The sequence below is a fragment of the Phascolarctos cinereus genome, unplaced genomic scaffold, assembly GCF_003287225.1.
Source record: "Phascolarctos cinereus isolate Bilbo 61053 unplaced genomic scaffold, phaCin_HiC Scaffold_5;HRSCAF=322, whole genome shotgun sequence".
NCBI lineage: Eukaryota > Metazoa > Chordata > Mammalia > Diprotodontia > Phascolarctidae > Phascolarctos > Phascolarctos cinereus.
Window position 1 is genome coordinate 284,262,959 of NW_027555958.1, and position 19,049 is coordinate 284,282,007.

At 44.7% G+C, this 19,049-nt stretch overlaps 1 protein-coding gene across 2 annotated transcripts in view; it reads right to left on the reverse strand.

Moving 5' to 3' along the window:
- CDC42EP4 (CDC42 effector protein 4) overlaps positions 1–14,662 on the reverse strand; it is a 28,980-nt gene extending 14,318 nt beyond the window's left edge. The window contains exon 1 of one of the 2 annotated variants that reach the window (XM_021002567.2): positions 14,430–14,662. The gene's annotated coding sequence lies outside the window, so the exon portion shown is untranslated. Of the gene's footprint in view, positions 1–13,082; positions 13,177–14,429 lie in introns of those variants that run through there. The other variant, XM_021002569.2, reaches the window with a different exon arrangement.
- Positions 14,663–19,049: the final 4,387 nt, after the last annotated feature.

Sequence of the window (19,049 nt, forward strand, 5' to 3'; positions counted from 1 at the left end):
CCAGGTCCCTCATATTGCCAGTCCAGGGATCTTTTCTACCATACTACCTGTCATTCCATTGATCCACCTGCAGCTCAAGGACAGGACCACAGAATAGGCTCACTTTCTAGTTCTTAAGGACGTCCCCCACCTGCCACTGACTGTCCTACTTCTTCCTTTATAGCAAAGCTTCCCAGACCAGATAATCCAACCTCCCTTACTAGCTGTGACACTCAGGGCCAGTTCACTTAACCTCTGTCAGCCTCAGTTTCCTCAACTGTAAAATGGTCATCATAATAACACCTACCTCCTAAGGCTGTTTTAAGGATCAAATGAGATAATATTTGGAAAGTGCTCAGACACAGTAGGAACTTAATAAATGCTTATTTTCTTCCTTCTCTTCTTTCCCGCCTTTCTCTTTATCTTATCCCTTACAGGAATCACTCCCCCTCCCCCAACTGAGCAATCTGAGGGTCAGTTTGGGCAAACTTTTCAAATTGCCATAAGTTCCAAGTAAGTGGCTCTAAAGGGGGAAAGGAACGGAGAAAGCCAGTACTAGATTAAACAGTTCCAAATGGCTCTTCCAGTTCTAGGATCTTCTCACGGGAAAGTGCTAGATCAGCCTTCCCAAAGTAGCAGCCCTTCCCTCCCAGCTGGCCTGGCCAGAGTCTCTAGACCCCTTCAGCTGCAGCTGGAGGAGCCAGGTTTCCATGGAAACATCTGATGCCTCAAAGTCATCAGCTAGAAACACTGTGGATGTCTCCTTGCAGGCAGAAAAAAAGGGAGCAAAGGTCCTGAGTTTCACCGATCACTTTTAACAGAATTAAGTAGCCCCTTACATGTTCCAGAGACACCTCTACTGAGGAAATGCAAGCAGTTGAAGGTTCAGCTCTGGACAGGAGAACAGGAGAGAGCTGGAGAGGAGGGGAGAGATAATGCTACAGTTTCTCTACTACTTCTGCTTTCTTTTTGCTTCTCTTTTTTTTTTTTAAGAAAAGCCAGTGGAGTGGGGAAAATGCCCTATGACTCCAAAGTTTGGGGGATTTTCCCCCTCATCACTATGGGGGTGGCTTTAAACAGCTTCTCTGGTTAAAATCATCCTGGGACCAACCCCTCCCTAAAGCAGGGTGGAAAAATCCCTACCTAGGCATCTGAAGGCCCAGGCCATTGTCATTCCCAGGGAAAGTACAGGTTATCCTGCAGGGCCGACCACTGGATGTATGCCTATGGCCCCCTGAAAGGGCCACCACTGTTAAGAATCTTCCCTCCTCTCAAAGCTAATGACAGCCTCCCTGTTCATCTCCTCCCTTTGACACCACTATTCCCATCTTCCTCCATGGTTAGAAACTTCTGAGCCCCTGGAACTCTCAAGTTGGGAAAGGGAATGGTTGAAGTTAAAATAAAATAAAAACCAGAGTTTGGAATGGACCAACCTGCTGGGGGAGTAAGTTAGAGCTTCCAGAGATTCCTGCTTTAGAGGGCATTCAATGGTCCAAGGAAAGGGAAAGAAAGAGTGAGCACAGTGAAGTGGCGTGGGGTGACAGGAAACTGTTTAGGAATCAGGGTGATGAGCACCAGTGACTCAACGATATCTGGCAACTTTATTTTGTTTATATGTCTCTTCCTGAAGTCATCTCCACCCACCTGCATCTCCCAGATGACACAATGGGTTAGGCTTCTACTCACATGGAGAGAGGGAAAGGGGAAGACAAGAGAGATTCAGCACTGGGCCTGGCTCACCCCAGCCTGAGGATGGTCTGGGAACTATCTTCCTGTTCCAATCAGTATCCCCTCCCCCAACTACCCAGAAACTCAGAGAAAACACATAGTTGAAATTATTTTGGGCCAAGTACACCGCTTCCTGGAAGACCAGGGTTCATCGCTGACTTGCACAGTCACACAGATATTCAAGATCTGCCTGCAGACACCAGAGTGTCCCACTTCAGATCTGGCTGGTGTGGATGGTGGCACAGTGGATAAAGCACTGGTCCTACATTCAGGACGACCTGAGTTCAAATCCAGTCTCAGCCATATAACGCTTACTAGCTGTGTGACTCTGGGCAAGTCACTTAACCCCAATTGCCTCACAAAAAAAAAAAAAGGAGATTGGGGGAAGATGAAGGGAGGGAGCTTGGACTGGATCATACAGTTCCAAGGCGGAGAGATCATTTCTAGGGTCTTCTCATGCTAGATTAGCTTCCCCCAACCTCAGGAGACTACAACCTTCAATCATGTCTTCTTCAATACTTTCAAGAATCAAAGATTTCAAGGAGGTAGGTACTACCTTCACTGATACAGATCATAACTCCTCTATGAGTTGCTGTAGCCAAAAATAATTAATGACCTAGTGATGAATCACTCTGAATTTAGCTATAGTTGCCTCAGATGACATTTGGACTCTTGCTAGGCCTATACGAGGTCTTTCCAACTTGGTGGGATTTGAGCAGGGAGTTTTAACCTGGGGGGAGGGAAGAAGGGAAGATGGGAGTCCACAGCTTTTTTTTTAAAATATTCTGCTAAGTGTGTCTATCTTCACAATCCTATTTTATTTTTGCATTTAAAAACATTTTGAAATGTTGGTTATTTCCAGCTTGTCCTGCCTAGATTTTGTTTGTATATAGATTGTAAGCACCTTGAGGGCAGGTATGTCTTTTGCCTTTCTTTGCACCTCTGGTGCTTAGAACAATACCTGGCATACAGCAGGCACTTAATAAATGCTTGTTGACTGAATGACAAGGCATCCATAGGCTTCACCACACTACCAAGGGGTCCATGACACAAAAAATGTTAAGATCCCTGGTGTTAGAATTTTTGTTCTACTGACATGACTTTTGGGAGCCCAGAGTCATGACTAATCCTGTCATGGCTACCCTAGGACTGGAACAAAATCTCAATGGAGGTTCTTGTCTCATTTCAAGAAAGTACAAATGGTGGAATTTATCTCAAGGTGTTTGCCCCACTGCCCAGTCTGGGATCATCCAGTGTGGTACAGGGGGATATAAGCCAAAGATAGTCCAAGAAAGACTATGAGCTGAAATGTCATCCTGGAAATATTACAGTCCCCAAAACTATTCTCTTGAGTACCCTTTGAATCACTGAAGCTTCCCAAGCTCTCCAATCCAATGAGCACTTTTTAAAAGCCCTACTATGTGTAAAGCACTGTATTAGGTGATGTGAATACAAAGACAAAATGAATGATTCTCCACCTTCACAGAATTTATATTCTACTGAGGGGATACAACATGTAAAAAGATAAATATTTTGAGGAGGCAAAATGCATTAAAAACAAAACAAAACTAAGTTTCCTGTTGACAGTGGTATTTAATCTGAGGCTTCAAGGTGTGTAGGGATTCTAAGAGGTAAAGGTGAAGATGGAGTGCATTCCAGGATGAGGGGAGAGGCTGTGCAAATGCAGAGGTAGAGGAGCAACTAGGTAGCTCAGTGTGGATAGAGCACCTGCCCTGGAGTCAGGAGGACCTGAGCTCAAATTTGACCTTAGACACTTACTAGCTACATAACCCTAGGCAAGTCACTTAATCCCATTACCTCCCCAAAACAAAAACAAGCAAATGCAGAAGTAGCAAATGGAATACCAAGTTTAAGAGAATACAATTGAGCACAGCACATAGGCAAACAAGAATAAAATAGTCCTAGGTTTTGGCCCGAGAGCTGCCCTTTTCCTATCTGACCACAATGTAGAGACCATAAAGGGAAGTAATGTGACATAAGCCTGCAAAGTCAGGCTGGTGCCATATTGTGAAGGGCTTTAAATTCCAACACGGAGAGTTTGTATGTTATCCTTGGGCCATAGAATGTGAGGAAAGGTTCAAGGGAGGGGTAGGGTGACATGGTCAGACTCTCAGATAAAGGAGGCTCTTCTGGAGCTCACTTTTGGAGATCCCAGATAACAATGGCACGAAGAGCTGAAAATCTACTTTATTTCCAAATAGCTGAGAATTCTAGTTTATTTCCTCGACCACTTAGCACCTCTCTGTAAAGCAGGTCAGGAAAAGGTAAGGGTAGGAGGAGAGAAAGACTTCCTTTCACATCAACAAAAGAATGGGATGCCTCAAGAGGTAGGAGTCCTAGCGTTGGAAGTATTCAAGCAGATACTAGCTGAGCACTTGTCAAAGATACTATAAAGGAAATTCCTCTTGGAGAAAAAAGTTGGACTACATGCTGGTTGAAATAATTTCTGGCTCTACGATTCTATGAATGCAGAATGGGTGTGTTGGCCTTGGATACAAGGAGACTCTCAACTCGTCAGACTTCCAGTATGGCAATTCAATAGACTGGGAAAAGAATGGGAGATAAGGAGTTTAGAAGGAAGAGAGAGAAAAGAAAGAAATACTTCCTATCCTAGAATGAAGGCTTATGGCCTGTGGTAGGGGTAGGAGAGGGGCTGGAGCTTGAAGTCACAGAGATACCCAGAGAGAAGGAGCCCATCTTAGTGGGAAAACAAACAAACAAACAAAACAGTAGTAGGGCAACAAGGCATGTAGACTGGAACAATACCACCCTGCTGGAGAAGCTGTGTCCCTGGGGTGGGGGGAGGAAGTCAAGTACTAAGGGAAAATTTACCTTCAGAATGAAAGGCAAAGGATATGACCTGACCTCTAACATCATAGATGGATAAACCACTAAGCTTTGTTTGTGTCCATGCTCACATGGCTGAAATCTTTAGAAGTAACCCAGCTGCTGACCCCCTCCAAGTACAGACTGTCCACTGGTCAGGAGGGGGAAGTAGATGGCTGGAGGATTCACATAGCACAGATACCAATAGGAGGCTCAATCCAGCCTCTTCAGGACCAGGGCGGCAGGAGGTTAAGTCCTGGAGCTGAAGATGTTTCCAAATAGATCTACTGAGCTCTTAATTACTTGCTTTTAAAAATGCCACTGGAATGACAGAAGAACAAGCTCATTCCTGTAGGCGGTATTAAATGAATTAGTCTTCCTAGAACATCATGACCAAGAGGGCTGAATGAAGGCATGATGCCCATCTATAGCAGGGGTTCTTAATCTACGGGCAGTAAACTTGTTTTTAAGTACTCTGACAACTATTTCGAAGTAATTGGTTTCCTATTTTGTGCTTTAAAAAAGTCTTCTGAGAAGGGGGAGCATAGGTTTCACTGGACTGCAGAAAGGATCTATGACATACAAAAAAGATAAGAAACCCCTGCATTAGAGGAAAGCTGTGTCCTTGGCCATGTCCTGTTCAATATTTTCATGAATGACCTGAAAGCAAGCCAATCATATTTAGGCATGACACAAAGCTTGGAGCGGCAAGCAGATTAGATCATAGGATCGTTATCCAAAAAACAAAAAAACTAGACTCACTAAGATGATGGGCTGAGTCTAATAAAATTACATCTATTCCTATTAAATTTCAAGTCTATACTTGGATTAAAAAAAATTACACCTGCTCCAGAAAAATGATTGGAGGAGGTTGAAAAAGAGTTCATAGTAAAAAAAAAAAACTAGAGGTTTTTGGACTATAAACTCAACATGAGTCAATGGTGTGACCTTTTTTTTTAATCAAATCCTCTCATTGGCTAAATTAATATAAAGAGTCCAGAATGAGGGAGGTGATAGTTCTTCTGTACCATTCTTTAGAAAGACCTGGGAAATATTATGCTCAGTTTTGAGAGACATTTCTCCCCCTTTGTAATCCTATGCAATTTATTTTATGCATTTAAAATGTAACAACAAAAACTAGCATTTACATATTACTTTAAAGCCGGCAGATTGCTTCTTATTTGATATCTCATTTGATCCCCAAAAAACAAAACAAAAGAAAAAACCCTTTATTATCACCATTTTCCAGATGAGAAAACTGAGGGTTAGAGAAATTAAGTGATATGCCCAGAGTGAGTCAGTCAGTTAATAAGCATTTATTAAGCACCTTACCAGATAGTATGCTAAGTGCTAGGTCACACAGCTAGCGGGTGTTTGAGGCACAATTTCAACTAGAGAGACATTTTTAGGAAGAGCATTATAGCAAGATGTAGCAGAGGAAAGTGTCCAGGATTAGGGGGTACTAGAAACCGTGATGGCTTCAAGGATGGCTTGAAGGAATGGGGCCCAATTAGTCTAAACAAGAGAAGGCTTACGGAATCTATGATAGTAACCCTCAAGTTGCTATAATGTGGAAGAAGAGTTAGATCCCAGAGAATACAACTAGGAATAAGCTACCCTGATTGCCAAATGTGGGCTTGATATAGGTGGGGGACAAGCTTCCTAACAATTAAAATTGGAATGGGGAGCTTATGGTTTGGTAAGAGCATAGCACATAGATACATAATTTTAACACAGACTTGGGTTTGAATTCTGGCCCTGCCACTTAATTCCTATGTGACCTTGGGACAAGTTGTATCACCTCTCCGAGTCTCAGTTTCCCCATCTGTAAAATCAAGGAGTTGGACCTGATAACCTCTAAATTTTCTTTCAGCTCTGAATCTATGATCTTATTTGGAAAGGCTCTGTGACGTGGTATCTCCCCTTCATATTTAGGGACTAGGTAGGCCAAACAGACTTCTGAAAAATCAAAATCTCTCCCCATCTTAGAAGGTTAAAAAAAAAAAAGGAAAGGTAGAGATTACCAATACTCTTGCTCCTCAGAAGAAAAGTTTCAGATATCAGCCGCCAATAGAGTAGGATGACAGAGAGAACAATTAATAATAATTATTATTATTTGTTGATGATGATGACAATGAAAATGGATAACATTTACATAGCACTTTAAGAGTTAACAAAGCACTCTATGTAGGTTACTTTGTTTGATCCTCACAACCCTGTGAGTTAGATGTAATTTTTCTCCCTATTTTACAAATGAGAAAATAGGATGAGAGAAGCCACACTTGTCTAGGGCAGGGATGGGGAACCTGTGGCCTAGAGGCCACAATCTAGGGTCAGGTGGCTAGGAGTCCAACACTCTAGTCAATGAGCATTTCTTAAGTGCCTACCACATGGCAGACCCTGTGATAAGCCCTAGGGATCCAAAGAAAAGCAAAACAACAGCTTCTGCCCTCAAGGAGCTCACATTCTAACGGGGGTAAGGTGGGGATGGACAACATGCAATAACTATGCACATACCAGATACAGCCTAAATACGAGGTAATTTATTCCTCTTCATGCTGTACTCCCAGAAGTCAATGGGAAGGTAGTCCAAAGCACCCCCCAGGAATAATGCAAGTTTGCAGCTAACTTAGCACACAGGGACATAGTTTAAGCCGGGGCTTAAAGCATGGACTTTTAATATAAGGACAATGAAAACTAAGTTTTGCTTACAAAGAAGCTGCAGAAAAACAGAACCTATATGGAACCATCCATCCAAACCCTTCCTGGCATTCCACTCCAGCTGACTGAGTTGAGAGTTCTCAGCTCCACTGTCCTGGATTCAGTGACCTCAAGAAAGCCTTCCTGATTCTTAAATCCTCTGGCTTTCCTTGGGGCCCACTGCAGAAGCCTCCAGTCCACAGGTCAAGGAATCCAAGCCATAGGAGGTCATCTCTCTAAGCCTCCAAGGCTGGGTTGCTCAACTTCCAGCCCTTTCCCCACCCCAACGCTTTATCTCTGGCATCTCTCCAGGCTTCATTCCTTGGGTGACAGAGGTTCCCCCACCCACCCCAGAAGAAAGTTTCACCAAGTCCTTCCAGAAGTGGAAGGGGGAAAAAAAACGAGGCCATTTCTCCACAAAAGAAGGCCACCATCTGCCCACACCACCTTCCCCAATTTCCCAACCCCAAACCACACCTTCAGCACAGACCTTCCCTTTTTCAGAACTTGTTTGGAAGTCAAAGGGTCAGGGTTTGAATGCTAGCCCTCCCACATACCAGCTCAGTAGCTCTGGCTGAGTCCTTTGGCTTCTCTCTGGGTTTCATTTTCCTTATCAGAAAAAGGAAGGAGGGGGACTAGATATTCGTGCCCTTGTGTTCTAAATCCTAAATCCTACATATGCCAAACAAAGAAAAGCAATCCTAAAGCAAACTCAAGCAGGGCCTGGAGCAAAGCATGAATTTAATAAATATTTGCTGGGCTTGTGGATTTGATTCACCTGAACCAGTGACCTTGAACTTTGCATCCCACCTTTCACCAGGAAAATATCTGTAACTGTAACCCTCAATTATAAGTACATCTGATGAGGATGGGATCTAGAGCCCCCAAAGTAAAAACCCTGGACTTTCCCACATGGCCAAATCTCCGGTGTTTCTCCTGAGGCTATAATTCCATAACTCCCTATGGCCCCAGGCCACTTCCCACCCTTAATCCTATCTAGGCTCCATTCTCCCTTGGCACCCCCTGGAGTTCTATTACCTCATAGACTACTTGGCCACTCCTAGATCCCTCCCATAGTCTTTCTGTATATGAGGTCCATCTTGTCCCCATTAAGATGCTTAGATTCTTAAAATCTAGCCACTGCTCTAGATTCTTATAATCTAGTCAATAACTTACTAATGTGCAGACTCCTTAAGAGTCTGCCCAATATGATTGATGTTCTAATTAACCTTGTCTTTGGCTGAAAGAAGGCTTGGGTCAAATTCTTTTGGGCAGAACCTGTGTGCTGTGATATTGGGTTCCCAGCACCCCTGAACCCCTAAACCGCATCATTTTGGTGGCCCATACGGGGAAATTGCCTAACCCCAAGTTCTTCTCCAGCCAAGACTAGAGAAGCCTCCCCTCTGCCCCCACCTTTCTTGTTCTGCAGTTAGGGTCAATCTCCAAGCATGGCTTGGAGGTGCAGAGGCTGTCTCGCACTGTGCCTGACGCTCTCAGGCTCTTGGCCCATTGGGTCAGTTCGAGGCCATGAACCTGGGTACACCTTCCACAGCAAAGAGGACAAGGACGGATTCTATTAATTCTCTCAGCGCTAGAGAATTGGGGAAAACTGCAGTTGCTTTTTGTTTCCCTGAGGCTTACTTACTAGGCTGCTTAACCTTAGTCACCCCACATACTCTGCAACCCAGTGACACTGGCCTCCTTTCTGTTTTTTGAATAAGGCACTAACTACATCTCTGGACTCCTGGCACTTTTACTCCCTATCCCCCATGCCCTGAAAGCTCTCCTGCCTCTTTCTTGCCTTCTAGCTTCCCAGGTTTCCTTCAAGTCACAGCTATAATCCCATCTTCTACAAGAAGCTTTTCCTGATTCTCTCTTAATGCCAGTGTCTTTCCTTGATTATTTCCAATTTATCCTGTCCATATTTTGTTTGTACATGCATGTTTTCATGTTATTGCCTGTCCATACCACATTAGACTGTGAATTCCTTGATATAGATTGTATTTTGCCTTTCTCTAACCCTAGCATAGTGCCTGGTACACAGTAGGTACTTAGTAAATGTTTATTGACTGACTGAACAGTTCTTGATCTTCCCACCTCCCACCTGGAAAGTATCTATAACTGTAACCCTCCCTCCCCCCCATACAGTGGGTTTACCCCAAGGCTCTTTCCTGGGTCTTCTCCCTTCTTTATAGTATATATACCTTATACTTCTCTATACTATCTCTAGGTGACCTTATCAACTCCCATAGGTGATATGGAGAAAACTTCCCAAGATCACCCTAGTTTCCCTCCTAAACTTCAGTCGTAAATCACCAACCGCCTATTAGACATTCCAAACTGGATGACCCACAGGCATCTCAAACTCAACATGGACAAAACACCCCCATACCCATCCTTCCTTAAGACTTTCCTATTTCTTAGAGGCAGCGAGGTGGCACAGTGGATAGAGCATTAGCCCTGGAGTCAGAAGGACTTGAGTTCAAATCCAGCCTCAGACACATAACACTCACTAGATGTGTGACTTTGGACAAGTCACTTAACCCCAACTGCCTCACCAAAAAACAAAACAAAACACTTTCCTCTTTCCGCTTTACAACTCTCTAGTCACCCCAATTAGGAACCTCTAAGTCACTCTTGACTCCCAACTCCCCCTTCCTCATTCAACATACCCCACTTGTTGCCAAGTCTTGTCAATTCTACCTTCACAATATTTCTCCTGTCCATCCTCTTCTTTCCACTCACTTGGTCATGACTCTAGCTCTAGTGCTTATCCCCTGTAACCTGGATTCCAAGAGACTACTAAAGGTTCTTCCTTCTTCCAGTTTTTCTATTCTCCAATCTATCTACCACACCATCACCAAAGTGATCTTCCTAAAAGCACAAGTCTAAGGTCAAATACAAACTCCTCTGGCATTGAAAGCCCTTCACCACCAGGATCCAACCTACCTTTCCAGCTTTATTCTCTATTCATTATTCCCTTTTATACCCATTACCCAGTCAAACTAGCCTTTTTGCTGTTTCTCACATGACACTCTATCCAGCCTCTGCCTTGGTACAGGCTTTCCCCTCATGCCTAGAATGCATTACCTTCCTCACCTCTATGTCTCTTAGAATCCCTAATTTCCCACAAAACTCAGCTTGATATCACCTTGTACACAAGACCCTTCTTGACTCCTCCCAAGCTTCCCCCCTCCAAAAAAAACCCCCAAATATTCTTGTACTTATTTATTTTGTATGTAATTACCCCTGTGCATGCAGTATCCCTGAAAACAATTCATGCTTTTGAGAGATCCTTGTGCACCTTAAAACCTCCTAAGAGGCACATAGCAAGTGCTTGAAAATACACTTCAAGATCACCTAGCTCTGCGATAATCAAATGAGCATCTACTGTGTACAGAGCAAACTTGGAGGCACTGGAGGGAAGGTGTTATAATACAAAGGTTATATGTACAAGATGCCTTCTCCAACTATGGATAGTTTTTTTTTCTATCTCCAATTTAACATGGTAGTCTCAACAGTTCCCTATTTGTATCCCCTTCTGAACCTCTTCCTTCTTTCTTGTTTACTTCTTCGTGATTTATGAACACTCTTGTCTTGTCAAAATACAAATCCATATACTGGCTATGTCTGGGGGGAAAAAATGTTTCATTCTGCCCCAAAGGTCCAGCACCTCTCTCTTAAGAGGTGAGAAGCATAATGCATCAAAGCTTTCTGGGGTAGTCATTGCATTGATCATAGTTCTAAAGTCTTTCACAGTAATTTTCCTTTCCAATGGTTCTACATGTATTTACACATATGGGTCCTTTCCCTGTCTTTCATCTCTTTGGAATATAGCCTATTGGTGTTATCGATGGGTCAAAGGGCATATACAGTTTAGAGACTTTCTAAGTATAGTTTCCAATTGCTTTCCAGAATGGTTGGAACATTCATGGCTCCATTCACATTGTGTTAAGTGTGCCTGTCCCTCCCATAGTCCCTCAAACAATTGCCATTTTCCCTTTTTATAATCTCTGCCAGTCTGATGGCTGTAAGGTGGAATATCTCAGAGGTGTTTTAATTTGTATGTCTACTGTTGAGCAAAATTTCTTTTCCAAAGAGGTTAGCTCCATTTTACAGATTAGGATGCTGAGTTGAAGAAAATATCATTGGGGACTTGGCTTGGTCTGGGTATGAACTAGCCAGATTGGTGCAAACAGGGTCACCCATAACAGAGTAAGGTGCAGTGTGGGTATGGTAAAAGGTTCTTATTCCTGAGGAGTAAGCAAAAAATCCCTGGGAATTTTATCAGGGAAGAGGTAGGGAGAAAAAAAAAAGAAGGAAAAACAAAAGATAAGTGATTTCTCCAAAGTAGAGATTCAAGTTAAGCACAAGGAACCTGGGTGATCAAACTGATAGTTAGAGGGAGACCTCCCAATCAAATCAGATGCCAAGGGGATGCTTAACAAAAAGATTTTAGACTTAGAACAAAACACCACAATGCAGCCTCCCCTTTGCTGCTAGTCCCTTACCCCGAAAATTAAGTTCCGTATCGCTGAAAGCTCCAGGGAAGATTTTGCCGTTATCACCTGGGGAAGATAGAACCCAGGATATCTACTCAGGTATCTCCTTAAATTCAAGTAGGGAGCACCCCCATCTCCTGCATGAAGGAGCAGCTAGCCTTCAGGCAAGGGTGGAGAGACAAGGTTCAAGTTCAGACGATAAGATAAAAAAAAAACAACTAAAGCACAAAAACATAATCTGGTAATGCTACAGTCACATGGAACAGTTCAGACAAGCAAGGCAGGTCAGGAGGGAAGCTTGGAAAATCAGCCGTAGCCTACAAATCTATAGACAGGGAAATAAGAAAACCGAGGATTTCTTGGAGAGTATTAGTCAGTCCCTTCTTTGTATCCCGGCCCCTTTGTTCTCTCCAGTTTCAGTCCATTCTCCTGGTGTCCCCAGTCAGAAAACAGGGAGAGTACCTTCCTCCATTCCACCCAGATGCCGTTTCAGAGAATCGGTGATGAGGGTGGGGGAAGGGAAGATTAGAAGGGAAGTTATTAGAAACCCAGACTCTATAACCCTAACTCCCGTGACTGGGCCCCTCATTGTTCACTTCCCAGACTCCTAATTGGAAAAACCTCTCCCAGACCCCATTAGCTGTAGACAGATGGGAAGCAGTGTATTTCTCCCTAGCACCCCAACATCTGCATTTCCTTATCCAGAGGGACATATGAACTGTCCCCTTCTCCCCAATCCAAATATCCACTGCTACCTAGGTAACAAGCAGAGAGCATGGAGGTGGAGGAGAGGAGGCAGAATGGAAAGAAGAAGAGCGAGAGGAAAGTGCTTCATTCTCCCTCCTTCTTCACTTAGGAAAAAAGAAAACTTTTAAAAATCAGGGCCAACGTGCCCCATTCAAGGGAAATACCATAAACGTGGTTTGAATCAGCGAGCATTCACCAACCCAACATATACATACAGTCAAGCTGGCTCAGTGACTGAAACATACACAGGAAAGCTGGCTCAATGACTGAAACACACACACATTAAGGAGGGGCTGAGTGACCGAAATATACACACACTGAAGCTGGTCCAGCGACAGAAATAGCATACTCAGGTTCAGTGATTGAAATTCACACACTCAGGCTTAGTGATTGAAATTCACACACTAAGGCTCATTGACTGAAATACACACACACACACACACACACACACACACACACACCAAGGCAGAATGGGTGACTCACACACACTAAGGAGGCTCAGTGCCTCACACACAAGCACGTCTCCCTTTAGACCTCCCTCTCCAAAATCAGCCCAGCCCAGGTCCCTTTGCGACTCACCCCGGGAGACCCGAATCCCGAAGAAGGCAGCGTAAGAAGAGAAGCTAAGAAACAAGGGGCAAGTTGATGTCCCAGCTGGGGGCGCTCCAAGGCAGGGGGCGGTGCCAGAGGCGGGGGGGCGGGGGAGCGGGGCGGGCAGAGTCTCGGAGTAGGCTCAGCGAAGGACGATTAAATCATTAACCCGCCACAGCAACGTCCTGGCCCCTTCTTCTCCACCCGCCCGGGCGCGGCTACCTCCGCCTCCCCAGGTTTTAAGGGACATTGTAATCAGTGTGTTGCGCTGATGGGGCCCCCTCAATTCTTACCCTCGCCCCTAAAAAGCACATGCACACACACAAAACCTTGGACAAAGGGAGAACGCTGGAAGGCTGTCCTTCCCAAAAGAAGGTCCTCAGAGGGAGCAGATGGGGGTGGGAAGAGGTGGGGGTGATAGCGAATAATCCGCACTGTTTAGGGCTCCCTTCCCGTGTCCTCCTTTAAAAAAAAAATCAGCCTGGTGACATATAGTGGCGCTGCAGTGTGTGTGTGTGTGTGTGTGTGTGTGTGTGTACACGTACGTACAAGGCTGGGTTACTACAGGGAAATATTTCCGCGTATTATTCATGGAGAACTGTATCAAACACCTACACGCCCCTCTGTAAACGAAATCGTCGGTTGTGCGCCGGGCGCTGGTCCAGGTCTTTCACTCACGCCTCCTCCTTCCCCACCCTATATACTAGCCCCTATCCCAGGGCAAGAGTCGACCTACAATAAGGCTTTAGGGCAATAGGTCAGCTGAGTCAGGGGAGAGAAAATTCCAGAGTCCTCAACCTAGGGTGGCCAGGATTAACCAACTTCTTCCCGTTTTACACCCCCTCCTCTTTTGAAAGACAAATAAAAACAAAGCTTAGCGATCTGCAGCTTTGCCTGTACCCCTTCTAAGGCGATTGGAGTTCCCAGAACCCTTCCCCGCACGCATGGGACTAAGAAGGAAAGGAGCCCCTGGAACTGAGGTCGGGCGAGCAGGCTGGCCGGCCCCCAACCTGGCATCTCTGATGGGCACGAGAGAAAGGGGCTTGGCTGGCATAGGTGGGAATGGGGGAAGGGTAGAGTACTCCCCGACCAATCCAGAGCTTTTCCTAGGCTAGCCACATCTCTGACGCTGGGGGGGTGGGGGGTGAGTGGGGGTGTGTGTGCTTGGCTCCCGGCAGCGCCTGTGTACCCCAGGCTCCCCTCCTGGGGGCATCTGCCTCCCCATCGGGGTTTGAACCGCGCAAACCACCTCCACCAGATCGGCTGGGTGCAGACAACTGTCAGTACCCATTAGGAACAGGTCACCGCAGTGGTGAGCGCCCCACTTCCCCCTACCTCGGTCACCAGAGTCCGGTCTGGTCGGGCTGTTGTGTTTCCCCCAGCTTCACGGCTGCTCTTCCTTCCACGGACTCGGCTCGCCTCCCTTTTGGAGAGCCCATGTCAATTCCTAACGCTTATTCCAGTTTTCTTTCTCTTTCTCTCCGTCTCGGTGTCTCTCTCTAGGCGCTGTTCTGACACTCCTCTCTCTGTCTTTCTCTCTCTTAGTGTTTCCTCCCTCCCAGCTTTTCTCCCTCCCAAAGCTCTCCGGGGTGATGTAATCGCCCTGCCGCAACCAATGGCGTTAGGAAACATCAGCCCAGACGCTTAGGCCCCCTCCATTCAAAATCCAAAAGCCTGGAGTTTTTTGAGTTCCATGTGAATCTGGCTACTGATTCTAGAGGGGAAGCTAGCCAGGGCCTGGGCCCCAGACCTCGAGAAAGGAACATTATGGAGCATGCAAGAGAGGAAAGTGACAAACCTGAGTTGGTCCAAAGATCCCATTTGCCAATCCCATGCCACAGGCTCCTTTTCTTTTGCTGAATTTGGTTTTCCAACTTAAACAATTTGAGAGTTCCTTAAGGAAGAGTGGGATCCCTTACTCCCACAGAGGTCCACCCTGGAACTTCTCTGGCAGAGAGCCAACATCTAGCCCTCACTATGAGGTCCTCCCTAAAAAAAGCCCATTTTTTCCTTACTTGCCCCCTCAAAGTAATGACAGGAAATGTTTCCCCCAGGACTGGAGTTTTCCTGATTCATGATCTCCTTAAAGCTTCTGGGATGGGCATTATGAGACAGAGGGGCAGAGGAGGCTGTCAGCTCTTAGAATAGCTAATCACCTCCCAGCCCCATTAAAGAGAGACAGATTGGAGGGGGAAGGGAAGAGCTCACTTCAAGTTCATGGACTCCATCCCAGACAGTTACTGGAAACCAAAGGGGGTTGGGGGGGAGGGAAAATGAAGAAGAAACTTAATCCAAGATGGGTAATTGGGTTTTATTCTCATTTGATCTTTTGTTTCTGAGACTGGAAAAGCATGAGTTTGGGCTGGTGGGTGACTTGGATTATATTTTGGTCAATAGAGTTCTATCCCACTTTTCCAAACTCCCCTCCCTTCAGATTAATTCCTTGTCTGCCCTGGGTATAGAGACAAAAGACTCAAGTTGTTGGGGCAGGGATGGGGACAGATGAGGCACCTTGGTTTCTAGGATTCTTTCAGAATTCTAGTCTGAGTAAATGAGATGTAGGTGAATTCCTAAGCCAGGATCATCCGCTGCTCAGCTCCAAGGCTTCTACCAGCCCATTACAGCTTAACCTGCTGAATGATTGCTGATGAAGTCACTACAAAGTTGTTAGGTAAATTCAACCAACTGTCTCTGCTGCTGGCCAGTCCTTTAACCCTTCCAGGATTTAACTCTGTCTTACTCCCTTCATTCTCTATTTAAACCTTTTCTGTTCTGGGACTATCTATTAACATTGCTCCCCTCTCCCTCCCAGAGCACATTGTCTTATACTGTACTTTACTGGAAAAAAAAGGTGAAACAATGTGTTACTAGTTCCCTTTTCTGCCCATCTCTACACTTTAAATCATGTCTTGATCATCCCCAACTCTCTCCTCTTGCTCAAAGTCTGGTGGGGATGGGGGCGTGGAGAAGCCCTTCTTGCAAATGCTTTACTCTTACTTAAAACCTTGAGCCAATCTCCTCCTTTCTCCTGCATGAGTTTGCTTGCCTTCTATCATCCCCGATTTCTCTCTTATTTTATTTGGGGGGGTGGGGAGGCAATCAGGGTTAAGTGACTTCCCCAGGGTCACATAGCTAGTAAGTGTCTGAGGCTGTACTTTAATTCAGGTCCTCCTCACTCTAGGGCCACTTTGCCACCTAGCTGTTCCTCCCTCATTTTCAATTTCCCCTTATCCAGTCACTCCTCTATTGCTTAGAAACATGCCCAGATCTCCCCCATTTTTATAAAACCTTCCCTTGACCCTGCCATCTTCTCAGGCTGTAATGCTCTATCTTTCCTCCTTGTGTGAGCACTGAAATTTCTAGAAAACAAACAGTCTACCACTATTGCCTCCCCTTTCTCATCTCCTACATCTCAACCCTTTGCAATCTAATCTGGCTTCCTGAAAACTGCTCCTTTCAAGATTACTAGTGTTCTCTTTTTTAAAGGTTTTTTTCAAAAATTTTCTTTCTTTTAAAAAATGAACTTAACAAACATCAGCAACCATGAATAGTCCCATATATAAAGAATGGAAAAAGAGGATTGCACGTGAAACTGTGAATATCTATCATGACTGCATTTTCACTGGTTGTCCCCATGCTTAGAAGTCTCTCCCTCTTCATCTCAGTCTCTGGCTTCCTCCAAGTCTCAGCTAAAATCCCACCTATCAGTCAACAAGCATTTATTAAGCACCTACTAAGTGTTGGGGATACAAAGGCACCCCCTAAAAAAACAAAACCCCAGTTTGTGATCTAAAGGAGCTCACAGTAGACAAAGAACTATGTACAAACCAGATATAGATAGGCTAAATTGGAGATAAGCAGCAGAGGGAAGGCACTAGTATTTTGGGGGATCAGGAAAGGCTTCTTGTAGAAAGTGAGATTTTAGCTGGGACTTTAAGGAAGCCAGGAGGCATGAATTTAGGATGGAGAGAATTGCAGACATGGGGAATGAGCAATGAAAATGCAGAGTGGGGAGATGATTTGTCTTGTGCAAGGAAGCCTGTATCACTGGACTGAAAAATAAGTAGTGGTGAATAAAGTCTAAGATGACTGAAAAGGCAGTAGGAAAACAGGTTATGAAGGGATTTGGTTGTCAAAAAGCTTTTGTTGTTCAGTTGTTTTTCGGTTGTGTCCAATTCTTAGTAACCCCATTTGGGGTTTTCTTAGCAAAGATACTGGAGTGGTTTGCCATTTTCTTTTCCAGGTCATTTTACAGATGACGAAATTGAGGCAAACGGATCTAAGTGTCTTGTCCAGGGTCATACAGCTACTGAGTGTCGGAGGATATAAAAAAGAGGATTTTATATTTGATCCTGGAGGTGTTAGGGAGCCACTGGGTTTTATTGAATGGGAAAGTGGAGTGACATGCATAATCAGACCTGAACTCTCTACAAAAAGCCTTTCCCATTCCCCTTTAGTACTAACACATTCCTGGGGGATGGGGGGAGCCTGCAGCTAGGAGGTTAGAGTGCCGCCCTAAAGTCAGGAGGACCTGACTTCAAATCTGACCTCAGACCAAACACTTGACACTTACTAGCTCTGTGACCCTGGGCAAGTCACTTAACCCCAATTGCCTAAAACCAAAAAACAAACAACAAAAAAATACTAACGCCTTCCCTCTGAGATTGTCTGCAATTTATATGTTATATAGCTTGTTTATACATAGTTGCAAGTTGCCTCCTCTTTAGAATAGTGAGATCCTTAAGGAAAGGGACTATTCTTGCTTTTTTTCATATTCCCAGAGGTCAGCACAGTTCCTGGCAAATATCAAGTGCTAGCTGATTTCTTGACTTGACTACAACTTGGAATTTTTCCATAGTATTTTTTTTTTTTTGGTCGAGGCTGTTGGAATTAAGCGACTTGCCCCGAGTCACACAGCTAGTAAGTATCAAGTGATCAATTGTCTGAGGTCAGATTTGAACTCAGGTCTTCCTGACTCCAGAGCCGGTGCTCTGTTCACTGCACCACTTAGCTGCCCCTACAACTTGGATTTTTTTAAAAAATGTTAAATTTAACACAGTAATACCAACACTGCTCTGCTTGTCCTTGCCCGTTTCTAGGTTTCCTTGCGTTCACATACGTGTATTTTATTTTGCACAAAGTCATCATCCCTCGCTCTCTTCCAGTCATCAAAGTCCAGTGGCAGGACAAAAGTCAAGATGACCTTCGATAGCCCTGGATGCAATGGATGACCTTGGCGTCCTTGGTGTCTGACCAAGCTCTAAGAGCTACACAGCACCTGCTTCTGCCACCTCCACGGCCATTGGAAACAAATTGTTCTCATCTACCCATTCCACCAGAGGAATTCTTCACATGCTTTCGGTAGACACCCCCAACTCACCAATAGGTTTGAGGCCTGTAGCTTACCCTCAACCTCGTTTAGTCCATCTGCTGAAATGGTTTACCAGGATATGGCTGCTGTACATGCCGTAGCTTCTTGGAGCCAAAGGTGAGAGTTGGGTGAAGATGAACACTAAAGACAGATGAACAGTCCTGCAACAGGTCTTGGTAAGCCCTCATACTAGAGGTCCTAATCGTCCCTGAACACCCCATTATATATTTTACATATTATTTTAATTTTGAATAATGTGCATCTGAATAATGAGAGCACTACAAAGGATCCATTATTGGAGCTACTCAGGATCTGGCTGTAGTATTTTTTTTTCCTTTGACCTAGAAGCGCTGGATTTTGGCTAAGATGCTTCTAAATGTTTTCACTTTGAGATTGCTTTAAGGATAAGACTGTTAGATGCTTTCTATTTTCACTTTGTCCTCTGGATCTAATAGAACTGGGGGTAGTTTTCCTTTTATGATTTCTTCTTTTTTTCTTTTTTCTTTTGCTAGGTAATGGGATTATGTGACTTGCCCAGGGTCACACAGCCTAGTGTTATGTGTCTGAGGCCAGATCTGAACTCA